This window comes from Panthera pardus, unplaced genomic scaffold (genome assembly GCF_024362965.1).
Source record: "Panthera pardus isolate Hobbes unplaced genomic scaffold, ASM2436296v1 HiC_scaffold_26, whole genome shotgun sequence".
Lineage (NCBI taxonomy): Eukaryota > Metazoa > Chordata > Mammalia > Carnivora > Felidae > Panthera > Panthera pardus.
In genome coordinates this window covers 29,030,451-29,042,918 of record NW_026526832.1, presented here as the reverse complement: position 1 = coordinate 29,042,918, position 12,468 = coordinate 29,030,451, and the positions used below count along the sequence as shown (strand labels likewise).

Sequence of the window (12,468 nt, the reverse complement as noted above, 5' to 3'; positions counted from 1 at the left end):
CAACCAGGCAGAAGCCCTACAGAAAGCCGGGCCTGGAGAGATAGCGATCAGAATTGTTCGCCCAGCCCCGCGCGCAACATTTGCATCTCAAAGAAGCTTTGTGGTTTTCCACTGATTTCAAAGCTCTAACTACAGGGAAGGGCCCCATGGAATGTGCAATTTCGAGGGTTGACAAGGGGCTCCAGGCTGACCCTGGATCGCCTTCACCTCGGAGACGCGCACACCAAAGAACTCAGCGCCTTTCACCTTCCCTTCAGAGACTGTTGGAGAAACAGTTGTTTGATTTTGTTTTGTTTTTGCCTACAGCTGTTTGATGGCTTTGAGAAGGAAAGTGTCACTCGTGAGGAAATCACGTATTATTACGTCCTGTCCCTGTCGGGGCCAAAAGCCAGGAGAGATGTCTAGTTTCTTCTCTGCAGCCCCATCTCCTGCGAGACTCGTGACTCTAGATGGGACACACCTCAGCACGGCGGTTGTTTTCTGCATCTACCTTTGCTTCTCCCTGGGTGTGCTTACTCAGGTCTCTCTTAAGGAAATCCTACCCTTCCCCGTCACCCCCAAGCCATCCCAGACCCAGTGGCAACAAGCCGAGGCCCCTCCCCCCACACTGAGCTTATGCGCCAGCCAGCACCCTGCCCCAGGGGCCCTCAGGGGGCTGCCTTGGTTTCTCCTTGCATCTTTCCCCGCTGCCTCGCCCCCTGCACACCTCACTGCCAGTGTTCATTTGGGTTGAACCAAATCAAACTAAATCCCATTGAAACAGGTCGAATTTAATCTTTAGTCCCGAGCTCGCTCTGTGGTACGACCGTGGGATGGGCAGACGAGGTCACTTCCTCCCTGCAGATTCTAAGCCAACGCATTCTTCCATTCCAAAACGTTCCTCCGCTTGTCCTGGAGGTAGCCAAGGGAGCCACTCGCTCAACTGGGCCAGCGGCTGGGCTTAGGAACTCGAAGTTCTCACTCCACCTGGATCTAGGAAGCCTTTGATAAAGATTTGACACCAGAGAATCTCTGTCCAGCACAAGCCATTTCTCTTCTGTGCCTACAAAGGATAAAGATCTATTTGTCTCTGTGTGTACGTTACAAAAAATGAATGGGGATTTAATTACAGCGGCTCATTTCCTAAAAGGAAGTCTTATTTACGATGCACCATATGTTTTGCCAGTGGCCATACCCCTGAGGGCCGGAGTCTTGTCAGATTTCCTTAGATAAGCGGGGTCAGCTTGCCTGGCCTCTGCCTGGGGACCTGGGAGGACAGGCCCAGGGTTCAAGGAAGTGGGGAGGAAGATGTAGGTGGGCTACAGAGCTCGGACCACCGGAGACCAGCCAGCAACCAGGGGAGGCTGCCCTGGCTTCAGAGGATGGAACCAGAAGCTCAAACAATTTGTGATGATTAAAAATCGCCTGGCTTTTTTCATCTACTAAAGTGGCTCTTGAAGGGGAGACAGTTTCCCTCTGATCCTTCCTTTTGCGGTTTTAATTCCCTCTCTGCCACTTCTGAGCCAGCGCAGATGGCTTCCTAGGGCTCCCAGAACTTTCCGTCGAGATGCCCTGCCCAGCAGAGGGGCAGCTGGGGAGGGGGTCGGGCTCTGTAACTGTGCTCATTCGTCCTTTGACTATTTCCTATCTTTTACCTTTGGTGGTACCCATAGCTCTAGATGCTGTGAAGCTGAGGGCGGGGTCAGATTTCTCAGCGGTGTTCTGATGCAGTTTCTGGAACCTGCTGTAGCACCCAACTCCATTGAGGAGATTTATTAGTGGGAGACACCTCTGTCCACCCAGTTTTCCCTTTTCCTCCCAAGTGCCCTTCCCCTTTGCCAAATACTGCTTCTCTCCTCTTCTCTCTCCACTCTCTCTCCATCCCCCCCCCCCCCCCCCCCCACCGCTGCATTGCCTGGATGTCGGACTCTGGGTGGTTTTCCTTCCAGCTCTAGCATTCACCTGCTGAGATCTTTAAAGTAGATCCCTTCTTTTTTTTTTTTAATTTTTTTTAATGTTTATTTTTGAGACAGAGAGAGACAGAGCATGAATGGGGGAGGGGCAGAGAGAGGGGGAAGCACAGAATCGGAAGCAGGCTCCAGGCTCTGAGTCATCAGCCCAGAGCCTGACGCCGGGCTCGAACTCACGAACCTTGAGATCGTGGCCTGAGCTGAAGTCGGACGCTCAACCGACTGAGCCACCCAGGCGCCCCAAAGTAGATCCCTTCTGAGCTGGGGAGTGGGGAGGCGGACACCATAGTCCCTAAAATGTCCCTTCTAGCTCTCACACGAATCAGGCCAGGTAATGGGTGGTTCTGTCTTTTCTATTACATGGGTCTAGCAGATACCCACCTGCTCTGAAGCAGGAAGGAATCAGGCAAAGCCACCGGAAACCGAGCGGCCTCCCGGGACACTATGGACTTGATGGAAATTCGGACAGGATTGCCTGTCCTTGGACGGTGGTCCTGGAAGGCTCCTGATGCTCCCAGACCTGGGTTTTCACTGGAAAAACAGGGATGGGAACTTTAAAGAGTGACTGACCGCTGGCTGGTGAAGGGGGAAAGTGTCTGCGCAAATCGTGAACACTTAACTCTGCTCAAAAGATGGAGATGACGGGTGCTGACTGCGGACCCCGCCACCACCTCCAGGGTCCTGGGGGCCTCGTGGAAGACAGCAGTTGACTTGTGCATCTCTCTTTGTCAGTGCTCACAAAGGAAGTGCTCAGGCTTGCCTGGAGCACCGCAACCAGAGCCTGCCCTCTGCTTTCCTGAGGGCCCAGACCAGGCCTTTTTCGGACTCCATTTCCAGACTGTGGCTCAACCTTTCAGGCTTCCCTTCACGTGACCTCCAAGGAGGATCGCGGTGGGCTTCGGGGCCCTGTAAGCAGGCGTTCGGATTTCCTGGGACTGCAGGCTCCGTGGGGCTCTCTCAGCTCCCCCTCCCTGAGTAGAAGGTGATTTGTTCCCAGATGCCTTTTGCTAATTAGAAACCCCCTTCAGTTCTCCTGTTATGTAAGAATCCAAGGCACCACGTGACCCTCTGAAAAGCTGGGCTCCTTTTTAAACACGGATTTGTAGCCGGGATCAAATGGTGAGATTTTTGCGCCGCTTTGCAGCGGTGAAGCTGCGATCCCCTTCGCCCTTCCTCCTCACCCTCTCCTGCCTTCTCCCCGGGCCTCACCCTGCGGTCAGTCACTGGTGCCCGGGCCTCCGCTTCTCCGGCTTCTCCGGCAGGGAGGCCCGGGCGGTGTGCGCGTGCAAGGGCGCGTGCATGTGCGTGCGCGCGCGCGCGCGCATGGAGGTGTAAGGGCCGGCCGGAGGGTGGGGGCCCGCGGTGCGAGGCGGCCAGGCCGCATTTCTGGCTGCTCATTGTTCAGGCCCCGTCGCCATGGCGACGGGAGCAGCTGCTCCATTCTGGGCCTTGGCTTGGCTGTGCGGGGCGGCCCGCCCGCCTGTCTGCCCGCCCGTCCGCCTGCCCGGCCGTGGGAGCTGCCAGCAACTCGCCCTCCCGCTGCCCACAGGCCCTGCCAGGCTGGGCGCAAGAAAGCGTGTTTACTAACACCGTCCACACGGCTCCCTGGGCACCGCGGCTCTGCCCAGAAGATGTCAGGCCGAGGGCACCGGGAGGTGGGCCCGGAGCCAGGCTGTCTCCAGCCCGGGGAAAACTGTCCCTGGCCGGCTGCTGCCCTGGCCTGCCGGCGGGGCCTGGCGAGGGGCTCCTGGCCTCCCGGCACAGCCGCGGCACTGGGGGGCTCCAGGCCCCCGGGAGGCCCTCCCTAGGATGCCCTCCCGGCCGCCTCAACATTCCCGGCCTCAGCGCCCTCTCTCCCCTACGTCTCTCAGAAAGGCTGCCTGACGACAGGCCTGCTCGGGGAGGCCTTGTCGCTGCCCTGACTCGTGCAGCCCTTACGTCGGAAGCAGTCGTGGCCACAAATACACAATCACAGAGCTGAAGGTGGCCCGGGAGACGTCTTAGGCGGGTGGTCTCATTGTGCGCATGGAGGAAACAAGGAAGACGGGGACAGGGGGATGGGAAGAGGTTCAGTTCTCAGGGCAAGTCATAGACAGCACAGGGGCCCCCTCCCTGCCCGGGGCCGCATGCTGGTAACCACGCTGAACTAGAGGCCCAGCCCAGAGGGTTGGCCAGAGCTCCCTGAGGTCCTGAGCCCTTTCTGCCCTTCGTCATCACCCTCCCCTCTCTTTCCCTTGTCCTTCTTCCCTCGTTAAGTTCTCTCTAACCTCACTTTCTCTCTGTCCCCATCTCCCTCTGCCCCGCCCCTGCTTCTGCTTGTCTAGGGAGACCGGGGCTGCGTGTGCAGGCGCGCGTGTGTTTCCTGCCTTTGGCCGGGGAAGGATGTTCCTTCTCTGAATCTCTCCCTCAGCATCCAGCCCCTGGTGGATGACAAGTTACCCAACTGTTGAGTCTGAAGCATCAGAGCCAGGGGCCACGTGACCCTGACCTGCATGCACCCCGTTCTTCTCCCCTACCACACCCCTCCCAGGCTTCTCTACCCTGCTAGGAATCTTCTCTGTGTTCTTCTGATGGTCCACGGCCCTCCAGCTAAACACATTTCCCCCAGTGGGTGTCACACTGCCTGATCTCTCGCCATTATTTCCTTAGCGATTCCTGGTGAATGCAACTCTACAGGGTTTGGTCAACTCTCTTCTGTTGCTGCCTTCACTCAGTAAGCATCTGTTAAGTACCTGTCCTGGGGCAGGGACTAGGAATAGGATGTCAGCCAAAGAGGACCCAGACTTCCCAAGGCCACGTTGTCCACCCCCGGCTCAGCTTGCTTCCTGGCCCCATTCTGTCCCTTGCCTGTGCTGAACTCGGGTTTGTCCCTTCAGGCTTTTAAGGCACCCGTGCCACCACCCCACCCCCCATGAGGGGCAGACGCAGGCTCTTGCATTTGCACGCAGGCCAAGGAACGGCGGCAAGGGCGCCTTCTCTTTCAGGGTTTCGTGCCTCAAATCTGATCCGGGCTGTGGACCTCGAGGTTGCCTGTGTCCCGAGGAAAGGGAATCTCCGGCCTCAGCAACTGGATGGGGAGAATAACTTTGGGAGATTTCCAGGTTCCTGCGTGGTCACCTGCGGTCCCCTTGAGGCCAGCCCTGCCGTGCACGGACCTATAGAGCATAAGGCTCTAGGGTGATGCAGAGGGCTCCCCTATGGGCAGACCTGATAAGAGTGTAAAGAAAGGGGTCCAGTCTGTGAGGAACCAGCTACGTTGGCCTGGGAAGTAGTGCTTGTGTGTCCACTGTCCTCTCTACGCTGGGCGGTACGTCGTCCCCTCCAAGCCTTTCATTCACTCCTCACAGAGACTCTCTGCAGCAGAAGTGACCGACCTGGGTTTGGAGACAGGAAAGTGAGACCCGGTTTCTGAGACCTGCCCAGGGCGACCAGCTGCGGACCAGAAAACTCAGCTCTGTTCGACCGAGAAACTCACCTCTCTTTCCCGATTCATCCTCTCCCCCCAGATTTCGGGGTGTCTCTTCTAAACTGCGACCTTCAGAACCAGTTGCCACTGGCGAAGTCAACAAAGGCGTCCTTAATGACTCCACTCCACAACCACCCCAGGCTGTCCCATCCCTTTCTGGCAACCAAGAGCAGCCTCCTGCCTCTAAGCCTCCACGTCGGCCTGTCCCTAGCTCATTTCTCAGGTAACTGCGAGGAGAAGAATCCTAAAAGGCACATTGCTGAGAAATGAAATGGAAGAAAATAATAATGGAAAGAAAGATGAAGGCATGAAAGATAATAGCGACCCAGCATGTTTGATGTGACCCCCACTTACGGGAAATCATATAGGTGAGCACATCTATGTCTTAAGAACACTGAGATGCATGGAGAGAGACAGAGACAGACGGAGACAGAGATTTAGGCTTATGTCTCGTGTTGTGGATGCCATTGATGTGTAGTCAGGCACTAAGTTCACCTGAGGAACAAGCCAAACATGATTCTTTTCCAGTTTCGAGTCAACAACCTCCCCCGCGTTGGTGGTGGGGGTGTGTGTGTGCATGCGTGCGTGTGTGTGCACGCACGCGTGTGGTAAACGTCGGAGTAAAAGAGAAAGCCACGGAAGGATCTATTCCAGGCTGTTAACAGCAGTGATCCAGGGTGGGGGGAAGAACGGAGGGAGAGTCGGAGACAAAAGACTGGCTTTTTCTAATTTATCTTTATATCATTTCACTTGTTACAACACACACACACACATATACACACACGTTACTTCAGCAACTTAAAGCTAACTAAATTTTTCAAAGACCCAAATCTGATTATGTCTCTTGTTACTTAATATCCTTCAATAGCTCCCCATTGCTCCTGGGATATCATCCAAATTTGACATGGTTGGCAGGGCCTTTCATAATCTGCCTCCTGTCTGCTTCTGCCTCCTCACGCCTCGCCATGCCAGGTCACAGTCTGGGCTCCAGCCAAACTGAATTCCACTCAGTGTCTTTGCTTGGCCTCCGGCTTCACATCACCATTTCCTGCACCTAGAAGCCTCTCTCACATTTCCCGCCTCGCTCCCCTCCCTGTGCGCTTCACAGAAGGGCGTCGTGGCCATGCTGTGTTCACCGAGGGGCCACTTTCCCAGGGTGTGGGGAGGAGAGGTAGTTAGGGACGATGTCTGACAAGAGGTTTCAACGGCACTGGGACTTGTTCTGTTTCTTGCTAGAGAGACCGACCCGCTGGAGAATGGTGGTGGAGGAGGCTTGTGCTTTGACATGCTTGGCCTCCCAGATCTCCTTACCAAGGGCCCGTGCCCTCTGTTCCCTTCTGAGTGCGCAGGACCATCTCAGAGTCCCACCGCTGGGTGAACCCAGGGTCAAGACAGGCAGTGTCTCTGGCTTCTGACACTGGTGACTTCAATGTAAGGCGACTGTTAGTGTTTGGAAATACGAGCCAAAGACAAGTTGAAAAAGACCCCAAATACCCGCAAGGAGGAAAGCTTTGTAAGGACTTGGGCAGATGGCCCCAGGAGAGAAGAGTCAGGGGCATTTTGGTGTTTTCTGATTGAAGATGTGAGAAGGCTTCCCCAAGAGAAATCACACTCCCCCAGAAGACAGGATTCAGAGTCCTCTGGTCTTTGGCTGGTGACCTTAGACAAGCTGCTGCCCTCTCTGAATCCGAGTCTCCTCCTCTGTGTATTCTTTAAAAGTGCTTCCGTCTCTTAAATTGTTAGAATCTCTTTCCTAGAACTCACAATTCATCCCCATTGTGACTGAAATGCCAGAGTCATAAGTGTAACATTTTCAGTAGAAAAAGATTAAATTAAAACTAATACTTCGCACTTTGGTGCACAAACCAAAATGATCAACAGAATAACACAGCTTGACAGCAAAACCCATAATTTAAACAAAGATGTGTGAAATCAAGAAATGCCGAGCTGACCTTACCCAATTCTGTGTGTGTGCGTTTTTAAAGCACTGGTTTTTATATATTTTAGCTGCTATTATTTGAACCAAGCTGGCATCATGTGTAGAATTGGGAGTTATTGTAGTCAGTGTATAAACTGAAAGAAATCAGCCCAGGGGACCCAGCTTTCATGCTTATTTATGGGAAAATGCTGTTTAACTAACCTTGAAGTAAAATCTTCTGAAAAAAAAAAATCTTTCTTGTGCCTTGCAAAGACTTTCTCCTGAAACACAAAAGGAAAGAAAATGGGATTTAAAAAAAAAAAAATCAAAATAAGTTTATGTGCAAAGAATCATTTTCTTCCCTGTTAATTGGGTATATATGTGAACTTGAAATTATAAAGAGGCCATGTTTAGTAAAGTAGCTGGGGAAGGGCGGGGGGGGGGGGGGGGGGTCAGGGAGATCTCTGACAGCCTAATTCTTGTGCCCAGGAAGACTTTGGGAGGGATCCTTCCAGGAAAGTTCACCAAGGACTTTTCTTTCTTTCTTTCTTTCTTTCTTTCTTTCTTTCTTTCTTTCTTTCTTTCTTTCCTTTTTGGAGGCTAGGGAGCGTCTCAATGCACTCACACTACCGGTTGAGCCACATTCTCCAGAGTCTCTTATACCAACAACTGATTCCAGCAGGTTCTCCAGCTTCATGCTAGTAGCAACAAGAGTTTGTGAACTGGAAAGGGACTTAGAAATAGCCTGAGCCTTAATTTACAAGCGAGGAAACAAAGCCCAGAGAAGAGAGGGAAATGCCGAAGGAAGAGACCCAGGGAACCCACACTGAACATCAGGCTCTCCTCGACTTCGCGCAGTGGACGGTAAACTCCAGGCTCGACGGGGGCTCCGGCTGGGGAAGATTTCCTGTCACCTTCCACTGGGAAGAGGGCTTCGGTGTCACTGTGTCGTGATGAGGCCCAAGGTTTTCCGTGGAGGCCGCAGGCCGGAGGGACGGGAGGGGAGACCCTGGGTGGGAAACGCTGTGCAGAGCAAGGGTCAGAGTTCACATCTTCTGACTCCCAGCCCCGTGGACCCTGCTGTCTTGCCTTCGACACCATGCCTGTGATTTATAGGTGAGGACCTGTTCAACCCCCTTGAGAAAGCTGGTGGGGGAAGACCCCATCCTCTGTGTCCACGTGGTAAACGGATGCTTCTCTGGCCCTGTGAACAGAAAGGTGAGGCCACGATGGGATCCGAGCCGTGGTCAGCGGCTTGTCCCCAGGGCCCCCAGCGTGCCCAGACCTGCGCCAAGCCTTCAGAAGATTCAAAGCCCCTTAAGACAAAATGCGGGATCTTGAGGATCTTTGGTCCCCGGGACCCATTATTTCTTACAACACACCGTCTTGGGAGACGGAAAGAGACGATAGAAGGGGCCCGTGGTTTGGCTCTGGGTGACTTGGGTGAGCTCTCAACCCTCGAGGTCCCCGGTTCTGCATCCGGGAAACGCAGGGAGGAGGGTCTTCCTCAGGGGGCTGTTGAGAGGTGGATGGAACCAGGCAGTGCGTGTGAAGCAGCAAGCCCTGGCCCGGCGTGTGTGTGCCCCTGGCGCCCCCACCCGCACTGTAGTCCCGCTGGGTCTTACTGTCCACTCCCGATCTCACCTCTTCCCCTGACTCGGGGGCCACACCTGGCCGCTGAAGCCTAGGATGCTGCTCAAAGGCCCCTACTGGGGGGAGACTCGATGCAGCCTTTCTTTCAAAGGGAACCACGGCGTCCACCAGGCCTTCGCGTGGCTCAGGTGCTGTGCCTCGCTGGCCTCTGCCTTGCTCAGCAGCGAAAAAGAAGTGGCCATAAGTTTGAATGGTGTTTTTTTCACTTCACGACGAGGGGACCATGGCCCACTTGCTTGCTTCCACACCTCCTGCGTCTTGCTCCTTTACAAAGGGAGGAGACCACGGATGACATCTCGAGGCTGTTCTGGAAATTAGGACACAATCCTACGTGAAACGGCACAGCGCCTGGCCCGTGGCATTCGCTCGCCGCGCGGTGAACCGTCGTTATACTTGTTAGATCGCAGGCACGCGGAGCGGTGAGCCTGTGTCCCACTTGCTTCTCTCTTAGCCTGTGTTGGGTGTGGAGTTAGCGCTTAGCACAGCAGGTTGGACGGAGGGCGGATGGTGGCTTGGAGGGGAGCCAGGCCCTGGAGTCGGCAGTGTCCAGGAGAGAGACCCAACCTCAGCATCAGCCACGGCCGTGGGATTAGCCTGACCCCTGTGTGAGTCGTAGCCCTGACACCCACCCACCGTGAGATGTTAGGCGGTTCAACACGTCCCAGGTTTTTGTCGACCTGCAACGGAGCTCATCATACCGGCTTCAGTTGTGAGACACCGATCCCTCGGCAGGGACCACTGAGCAGCATCTTGGGTGCGGAGAGTGAGGGTGGTGGTATTTGAGGCTTCTGCAGGGAGATTCCAGTCCGGGTCTGCGTGAGGGCAGAGCCGTCCTGAGACGCAGGGGGCAGGTGACGCGCCGGGCTCTGTGCGGCACGTTTCCTCCGCCATTTGGCGTGAGGGACACGAATACAGTTGTCCCTGCACAACTGTAACCAACAATCTGCTGATTGTCTTTTCGGCACCCCCGCCATGCGACAGGTGGTCCTCTACTGCAGTGGCAGGACTGTGGGAGTCAGAATAAACCCGAGGTGCCCCGGGGCCCAGGCTGGAGAAGGGACAGAAGCCAGTGGAAATGATTGCAACAGGAGTTGTGACGACCTTGCTTACAGAAAAAGCTGACCATTGAGAACTGGGGACCACCTGACAGAGAGAGGATAATATTCCCTTAGGCCTCAATCCCCCTTCTCTAAAATTTAGGGATTAGGCTGGTTCGAGGCCGAAGGCTTTTCTAGATCCACCATACTAAGATTTGAAGACAGATGCCCCTCTGCACTGGCCAGTTGGCTTTTTAAGACTTTGGCCAAAAGATCTCTTGTTAATAGTGTTTCCGAAGCTCCCTGTACATCTGACCATGTCTCTCCTGGGCTTAGAACCCTTATGGCTTCTGTTGCCTTATAGCTTCTGTTGCCCACAACATAACCTCCACTCCTTGGACCGGGCTTTTAGGCCCCCCGTGCTCTGGCCTATGCTTCCCTCCCCTTTGTGCCAGCACTCCCAGAGCATGCTGGGATGCTTGATCGTCTGTGCCTCCCCGAGCTCATGCTATTCCTATGACCTCAAATGCCCTTCCTGTGTTTTTCTCCTGACTCAGTCAGCTCAGCAGTGGACTCCCCAGGAAGCATTCAGGGATGTCTTCTCCCTTCCCCGGCTCCAGGAGGTCCTTCACCGTGTCCCCCCCCACGCAGACCTCAGGCAGGTGCTTATCACACTGTTTTGGAATGAAAGGTTTTAAGGCCCGTCTTTCCTATTAACCAGTGAGCTTCTGAGGACCCCTCCTCACTGTCACAGAAGCAGGAAGAAAGAAGTGAGAGAAGTCGAGAAAGATTGGGGGTGGGCACAGTTAGGAGGGGACAAGGAAGACAGAGGCCCTGAGGGCAAGGAAGGGAGGGAGGGAAGGAGGCCAGGAAAGGAAGAAACAAAGGGTCTGGGGAGGGAGCAGTCAGTGACTTCACTTTTCTGGGCCTCACTTTCACATCTTTAAGATGGGTATGGAAACGTCCCTGCCCAACAGCCTCCTAGTTAGGACCAAAAAGAGAGTCAAGAGAAAGCATTGAGCCATCTGAGAATAATCTCGGGGATACTGTCAATTAGTACGAACGAAAGAAATTCCCCAGTGTGTACCATGGTGACAGCTTCTTTGGTGGTTCTTGAGACAATTCGAGGCCAAGTATGTAACATCCCCAGCATCCTGCCTGCCTGTAATAGGTCCTCAACAGGAAGTGGTTATATTATTTCAGTGATTATTATTATTGACCTTTTGAAGGCATGTCTACCAGGAAAATCTGACTTCTAAAAAATATTTTTAATGTTTATTTATTTACTTTTGAGAGAGAGAGAGAAAGCCGGCATGAGTGGGGGGCAGAGCAGAGAGAGAGGGAGATACAGAACCTGAAGCAGACCCCAGGCTCTGAGCTGTCAGTACAGAGCCCGAGGCAGGGATCGAACTCACAGACCACAAGATCATGACCTGAGCTGAAGTCGGACACTCAACCGACTGAGCCACCCAGGCGCTCCAGGAAAATCTGACTTCTAGCCTTGGCCCAAGTTTGTGAAAATCTGACCTTCCTTTCTGCAGACCTCTCTGGGGTGTCAGACCCTGAGCTAGGCCTTGGGGACACAAAGTTCAAGAGAACACTGTCTTTGCCGTCATGAATTTATGTGCAGTGAAATCACAGCGTCAGGAAATGCCAGAGCGTTTGGGGCCCTGGAGTCACCTGGCTCGACCGTCTCCTTCTCCAGGTAGAGTGGGTTGAACTCCAGAGAGAAGCAGCCAAGGGCCCCTCCGCCCAAGGTCGCACCTTCCCTGACGGCAGAGCCAGAAGGCAGCTCATTTCTGAGCGATAGTGTCCAACTCGCTCTGCCAAAATATGGGGAGTAACAGCAAAGGTCGACGACCCAGGCAGAGGACACATGTGACCACCGTGCCCAGGGGGCGGAGAAAGGAGGAATTTCCCCATTGGTCTTCTAAGTCATTTCTGAGCTGCTTTTCGGAATCAGGCATGCGTTTCAGTTTGGTCCTCATGGTGCTTGGCTTTTGCCATCAACAATGGCACAATTTGTGCAAATTAACTAAAACACACTAAAGTTGCAGCAAGCTCTAAGGATCGCCTGGAAAGCATTCCGTGTCGTAATGCGTAGTCATTACTCATAATACGTTCAAAATGCGCTCCTTGGAACCCCAGCTTGAAATACCCAGAGATCAATTTTCAATAGGCTGGCAAATAGACGACTTTAAACATTATTCATAGAAACGGTGTTTATTTAATCTTTAATGCCACCTAATGCATTTCGGTCAAAGTTATCAGTTCATGTTCAGGCTTTATTGCGTGGAAAATGGATGTGCTATTAATAAGTCAATACAAATACAAATATGGTTTCAATTGGAAATCATTAGGTTGCATTAAGTGGCAAATGAAATCCATAGGAAGGATTTGTTTTATTTTGTTTGTAAGGAGGGAAAGGAGCCCTGAGAGGCATTT

General features: G+C 53.6%; 1 long non-coding RNA gene across 1 annotated transcript; it reads right to left on the bottom strand.

Moving 5' to 3' along the window:
• Positions 1-754: 754 nt before the first annotated feature.
• On the bottom strand, positions 755-3,305 carry LOC109268298 (uncharacterized). Its single transcript, XR_002080568.2, has 3 exons — positions 3,159-3,305; positions 2,331-2,480; positions 755-1,042 (listed from the first exon to the last, which is right to left on the bottom strand). It is a non-coding gene; the product is annotated as an uncharacterized LOC109268298 (long non-coding RNA).
• Positions 3,306-12,468: the final 9,163 nt, after the last annotated feature.